We start from the raw sequence: 6672 nt of genomic DNA, 5'->3' as shown, positions 1-6672 counted from the left end.
CCTCCTACCCTTGGCTTGCAGCTCCACCAGGTTCCCTGGTCCCTCCGGCTCTGCCTTGGTCAGTTGTCACCCCTGCACCACAGACTTGTAAGCCTCCCGCTGTGCTTCAGATCCCCACCCCTTCAGCTGCAGTGAGATCCTCCTTTCTTCTGGCTTCGCCTTGGTCCATGTCAGGCCTCAGGAGCACTGATTCCACCTACTCCTTGGCTTCTCTCTCCATCGCCGCCGCCGTGGGGTGTCGCCATCACCATGCTCTAGGTCGGCTAGCTCTGCCTGCTCCTCCTTTCCAGCCCTTCTCCAGCTCCTCGCTCTCCAAAGCCACCACCCTCCCTCCCTCATCTGTTTATATTGTTCTTGTTATGGGGCAAGGTCGCACCTACTCAGAAGGGGAGTAATGTCACAGTTATGTTCAGTTTGTTTTCATTAGTCACATGTCTTCTTTTGTTCAGTTTTCCCAACACCTTTTAGTTGTTATGGTAATTCATCCTATCACAGGTGTTCATCATTATTTCCCCCCTTTACCATGTATTTAAGTTGCTGCTTTTTCACTCTTCAGTTGTCTGGTATTGCTTGTGTTTCATCACACTATTTGACTGTTGGAGTATATTTCTAGTTCTAAAATAATACTTGTTTGATTTTTGTATTCATCTTTGTCGTAATTGGAACCCCTGCCATGACACATACATTTTCATTTTTTTATTTAATTATTTTTTTAAAATTTAAAATACATGGTTTTAATTGCATGCATTTTGCAATAGATTTAATGCACAGAACAAATATAATGACACCTTCATAAGTGATAGACACTCTCTCTCTCTCTCTCTCTCTTTGCCCACTGGTCATTATCCTCTTTTCCCTGTTCACTTTCAGGTTCTTGAAACAAAGACAATCCTTATTAGCTCCTCATTATTCATTTAAATCCATGAAAGCAATCAATTAAACTTTAGTGTGCAATAAATCAGATTAACCAGTCAAGTCCCAAAACACCATAAAACCAGCACTGGACTGATTTTCCATAATTAGTTTGATGAGAGAGGCTGAGCCACAACAGTGGATTTTTTTTTAAATAGCTTTATGGCTTATTATTTTATATCATTAGGTGTTACTTTTGATGCATAAGAGAATTATCTGTGGGAAATTTTAATGTAGCCTATAGTTGTGTGCTGTGTTGTACAGCTTGTCTGCTGTGATGTCAGGTACATGTAAAGCTGCTCAGCTAAATTTCAGTATAATTCAGTTATGAGTAATGTTTTTTTTTTTTTTTTAATAATGTAAATCAGTATGTTGTGCTGGTTTATTTCAATCTCTTAGAAAATAAATAAAAATCAAAATAACTAACATAAAATTTCTCGCTGTCTGGTTTTCTTTCACTAGCCCCTTTTGTCCCATGGGAAATTACAACAGCACAGAACCTGCTGGAACCTGCTGCATGAATCTTGTCTCTCTCTTTCTCTTTTGCATTTCAAAATCTGATGGATGAACCACACCAAACAGTGGCCAGGGTCCATATGGGAGCAATCCTGGATGTTTTCCTTTTTAATGCAGATTAAATTACAGACTAGATAGATAGATAGATAGATAGATAGATAGATAGATAGATAGATAGATAGATAGATAGATAGATAGATAGATAGATAGATAGATAGATAGACAGATAGACAGATAGATAGACAGATAGATAGATAGATAGATAGATAGATAGATAGATAGATAGATAGATAGATAGATAGATAGATAGACAGACAGACAGACAAACGGATTGATGAATGGATGGATGTCACCCAGTGTCAATTGAAAACACGCAGTGTTTGTTTGTGTACAAAGCGTGCAGTGGTCTCAGCTGAACGCCCATTCCAGCCCTGGTGAATTCAACTGGACGCTTTGAAACCTTTAATGGGCGGTGCTCCGCTGTAAAACCAGTATGCTTGCTCATTGGTTGGTTAAACGTCATATGGAAATTATTTCAGGGGCGAAACCCCTCCCACCGTAGTTGTGCTGCACGTCTGCTGTGTTGATACCGAACAAAATGGCTGCAGAGGCTTGATCCTGACCCGACACTCTCAGCGCTTTCTCCGGACACTCCGCACTTATCCCTGGATATTTCCGCTGTCGTTTTAAAAACGTCGCTGGATTTCTTCACACGACTGCAGCCAGACTGCTTGCCACATTGCTTGCTATCTTTATTTTTGCACTTTACTGAAGCAGCTTGCATCGTATATGTCAGTCTACTAGACAGTAGCAGCTTCAAACTGCCCTCTTCTTCATTTTGCACCATAGATCAGATGCTATATTACTGATGACCAATTTATGCCACTGTACTTAACCAATTGCCTCGCCGTTTTCATGTAATTTTTCTGTCTTTTCGAAGGTATTTGGTAGCGTCATGTAAATGTCGTCTGCTGAATTTCCAGCATGCATGCATGCATCTGTAATCTCCATCAGAGCCCAAAGCTCTGAGTCTGCATAGAGATTTCCATTTGCATATTCAATTCTGTGTTTATTTTTATTCCGCTGCCTTTTTGGGACACTTTCGGAAGTTCAGCTGCTCATTCAGTACAGTGTTACTGGGGTCTGTCTGTTTTTACGGGTACTTCTTTTTCAGAAAAAAAGGCCTTTTTGTACCGCTGTACGACTTGCAACACCTTTTTTTTTTACTGAAAGCTGCCAAAGCTCGACTTGTGAACAAAAAGGTAAGTTGATATATTGGCTCTCTCTCAGCTGACTCTTAACATCTCTGACTGCAACGCTGTCTTGACAGATCACTAGGTTTAATATTTGATCGTATCTAAAACGAGCTGTGAGTCTAATCCTTTAGAGACATTTGTGTGTTGTACCATAGTGGTTAAAAATCTAGACTGATACCTAAAAGCTTGTAGGCTAACTGAGCCACTTGACTGACCATAAAGAAGCTTAACCAAGTTACTGCAGGTAGCTGAGCCTTTAAAGTATTTACTGTTTGTTTGGGTTAACGTGTCCTATAAACGATAACTTGATAATTTTTTTCCAACTGCTGTTTAGTCGTGTGAGCAGCTATCATATCTGTAAGAAGCTTTCTATATCTATCTATCTATCTATCTATCTATCTATCTATCTATCTATCTATCTATCTATCTATCTATCTATCTATCTATCTATCTATCTATCTATCTATCTATCTATCTAATTATTTTTTGCAATTTTGTTCTAGTTTGTTTGTTTGTTTATTTATATGTATACTGTGCCAATATGTCAGTTAGCCTACCAAGCTACCAAAGTAATAAACTATGTAGTGATTCTGGAATTTTTTGCAAAGTTTATAATGCTACTTTCTCTTTTAGTCATATGCTCTGTCAATATCGGGGGAAAAAATCTAAAATAGCAATTTTGTGCATGTGTGTATGTTTTCCTTTGCTGAGGTGTTACAAAATTAAGGTCTTGATGGGCCCCTTTTACTCAAAATATTAAAGATTTAGCTAATTAGAATCTGTGTACAGCTAACATCACGTTTCTGATCCTATTACACATTATAGTTAAAACCCTCCAATTAACAGGTTCATCACTGCTGCCATATTCCTTCCTTCACACTGAAAAACCGTGTATGAATTTACCATGGTATTAAATTTCTGTTGATTATATAGTTTCCAGCAGGAAACACACAAAGAGGACAGCCTTTAAGTTCAGTGTACTGACGGTAAAGAGAAGAGAAATCACTATGAGACTGTAAAGTATTGGCTTTGTTGACTCAAAGTCATCTAGGATTAGATGTACCCTAGCACAATTCAGCTGTTTATATTCAAATACCCAGGGTCATTGGATCACCTTGTGCAAATAAATAAATTTCACTATGCTAGTTGGTTCAGAGTAGTTGGATATTTTTGCTTTTTAAGATGGAAAAAAAATTAACTGAAATAATTTTTGGAAATCTTTGCTCTCTGAACACTAGGTTTTCAGATTTGTCATACTTTATCATCTTTCTCTCCTGATATTCTAGTACTTTTGTAGCTTGTGTGCTTAATTGAGAACCATAATTTAATTCTTTGTTCTCTTGAATATCATGTCACACTTGGCTGATGCTAGTGATAAAATGAATTGGGCAATTCACTTGTAATTCATAACCCATCTATCTACCCTTTGAGTGTGTGCTTCTCAGCCTTAATTATAAATCACACCAAAACGGGGAGCTCATTTGCTCCAATACACTCAGATACAGCTCCCCCCATTGTCTGGTTCTAAGAAACCACTGCCCTTCCTGGCGCTGCAGGGGATTGGGGTCAAAGTTTGGAGGCGTGAGACGCCAGTGTTCAGCCTGTGTCAAAAAGGCAAAAAGGGCAAGCCATACGGATGAACAGTCTCGCTATGGACTGCAAGGGTACACACAACCCCCCTGAACTGCAGAGCTTGTAAAAGCAGACCTGTGGCTAATGTTTGGAGACAGGGAATTCTGTGTCTTTCATGGGATTCTCTGTGAACATTGTGGCTTTCTATTTGGTGTCTAGCCCCACTTTATAGCTGGACATAATTTAATCTTGGTCTCTGTGGCTGTTCGCTGCCGTCTTGCTCTGATAAAATTAGAGCACATTGTTCTTGTCTGCTCAGATTTCAAAGACTGGCTGTGGTAAACTCTCCTTTGCCGAGTTCAGTTTGCATTTCTGTAACAGTAGCATCATTGCTTGATTTTCGTTCTTACCTTTGTCCAGATTTTTTTAAGGATGTATTTTTCCTCAGGCAATTGTTACAAACCACATCTGTAATTGCTTAAATTAAAATAAAATATCTCAAGAGGTTAAATAGAGCTGCTCTGGCCCCTGTCTTGTTATTAGATATTTAGCATTTAACTGAATTCTTAACTAAATCTTTTAGTAGACAGTTTAAAAAGGAAACTCCTCCCTGATGTCAAATTTAGAGGGTATTATTACAGGGTCTTTCCACCCATATCTCTCTCATTACCTCATCGCACTATGGTACAATTCAGTTGAACATTGAACCCTCTGATGTAAGAGGCTGAAATCCTCTTGTCCGTGTGAGAATGGTGTGCCACGCAGCAGGACAGGATGGGGTACGGGTAAGGGAAAGAGTTGGAAAAGAAAGGATTTTTGAGTGTTGGCTAGTGTCCCAGAAAATTTCCTTTCTGTGTTGCAGGGTCCAGGGCATTTTGCTATAAAGCTTCATGCCTCTGAGTCTTTTGTTTGTGTATGGTGCTTGTTTGGGATTATTGCATTTGCAGATCACTACAGAAAAGGGTTTTCATTACATAAAATATGAAATATAGTTTTAATTTGCAATAAGCTTGTTTATAATAATAATAATAATAATAATAATAATAATAATAATAATAATAATAATAATGATGATGATACATTTTAGAATGTAACAGAATGTAACCCCTGATATTAATTTAACAAAATAACAGTAAAATAATGGTATATGATGCAAGACATGATTTTTATTTTTTTCAACCTATTCTAATTTATTTTTCTACATAAATTGGTACATTATTACCCCAAAATTATTATTAATAATCACAAATTATTCTTTGAATTTATACAAAACTTGTGTTAGCCACCTGTAACTTCACCATGCAGCCAAATACTTAAGTTTGCAAGGGTTAAAAGACATGTGTTTGATTAAAGAATGTCAGTGACAACACAGCATTGGCCCATTAGGGCAAGTGACAGTTTTGTCAACTGCTATCAAGCCATCCCTATCATTGAGCCCTAATGCGTTGTAAATAATTGAATGTGCTGTTGCGAGAAACAGCAATGAGAGTGTTCCTCCAAAGATACCATCATAAATGTGAGTAGGGATGTATCAAAATGAAAATTCTGGGCAGAAACCGAAATTTCAGAATTCACTTGTACATTGAATGGCTTTCTTAAAGTAAATGTAATGTTAAATGACGTATAGCATACAAGCTGTTTTACTGAGGTCTTTCTCCGGTTGAAACACTAATTGGGCGATTACATGAGATAGGATTTATTTTGGTAAGTTGTAATGCATCTTTCAACATAACTTCTATTGTTCACCAATGTGTATTTCGTGCTGTAAACAGTAGGGGTCGTTGTCTTTCCCATGGTCTTTCCGCGCTCATGGGCAAAGGAGTTGTTCTGAAAGGCTCGCGCGAGACTGAACGGAACGCGGGAAATGAAGTATACCCGGGCCTTAACCGCCCTAAATTGTAATGGACTGGAGCTCATGTTCACATCGGGAACACGAGAGCACCACGATGCGATCGCAAAAGGCACTTTCACGATCAAAGTGCACGCCACTGATAAGCATTGTAAATTATTAAGTATTACAGTATACACCAATTCAACGCACAGATCTCCTCTCGTGCGTCCTCCACTGGATGAGGCAATATCACTTTCGTTTCTATTTCAGATATCTCTTTTATAGATGCCATCAATGCTTTTGCCTTTCTAGATGTAATTACCGAAATCAAAACAGTCCATAAACTATAAATCCTCACCTGTACAGTTATAAGATCTGAAGAGACTCATGAAATCATAGAGGAGAAAAGACAATCAGTTGAGTTTGTGGCAAAACCTTACATTGCTTGTATTTTTGTGTATTTTTGTCTTTTACTGCATGTATGTGATAATTCATACTAAGAAAGTAGAACTGAAATGACATTCTTGATAAGATGATTAGTTAAAACAATTCAAATGGAATCTCTGGGTACCTCACGATACGATA

The 6672-nt window shown here is 38.1% G+C and overlaps 1 protein-coding gene across 6 annotated transcripts in view; it reads left to right on the top strand.

The window, feature by feature from the left end:
* Positions 1 to 1979: 1979 nt before the first annotated feature.
* tnrc6c2 (trinucleotide repeat containing adaptor 6C2) overlaps positions 1980 to 6672 on the top strand; it is a 66189-nt gene continuing 61496 nt past the window's right edge. For 4 of the 6 annotated variants that reach the window (XM_067373523.1, XM_067373522.1, XM_067373520.1 and 1 more), the window contains exon 1: positions 1980 to 2690. The gene's annotated coding sequence lies outside the window, so the exon portion shown is untranslated. Of the gene's footprint in view, positions 2691 to 2908; positions 2929 to 4998; positions 5042 to 6672 lie in introns of those variants that run through there. The other 2 variants (XM_067373518.1, XM_067373519.1) reach the window with 2 other exon arrangements.

This window comes from Chanodichthys erythropterus, chromosome 21 (genome assembly GCF_024489055.1).
Source record: "Chanodichthys erythropterus isolate Z2021 chromosome 21, ASM2448905v1, whole genome shotgun sequence".
NCBI lineage: Eukaryota > Metazoa > Chordata > Actinopteri > Cypriniformes > Xenocyprididae > Chanodichthys > Chanodichthys erythropterus.
Note: the sequence above shows the minus strand (reverse complement) of the source record. Positions and strands in the feature narration are given on the sequence as shown.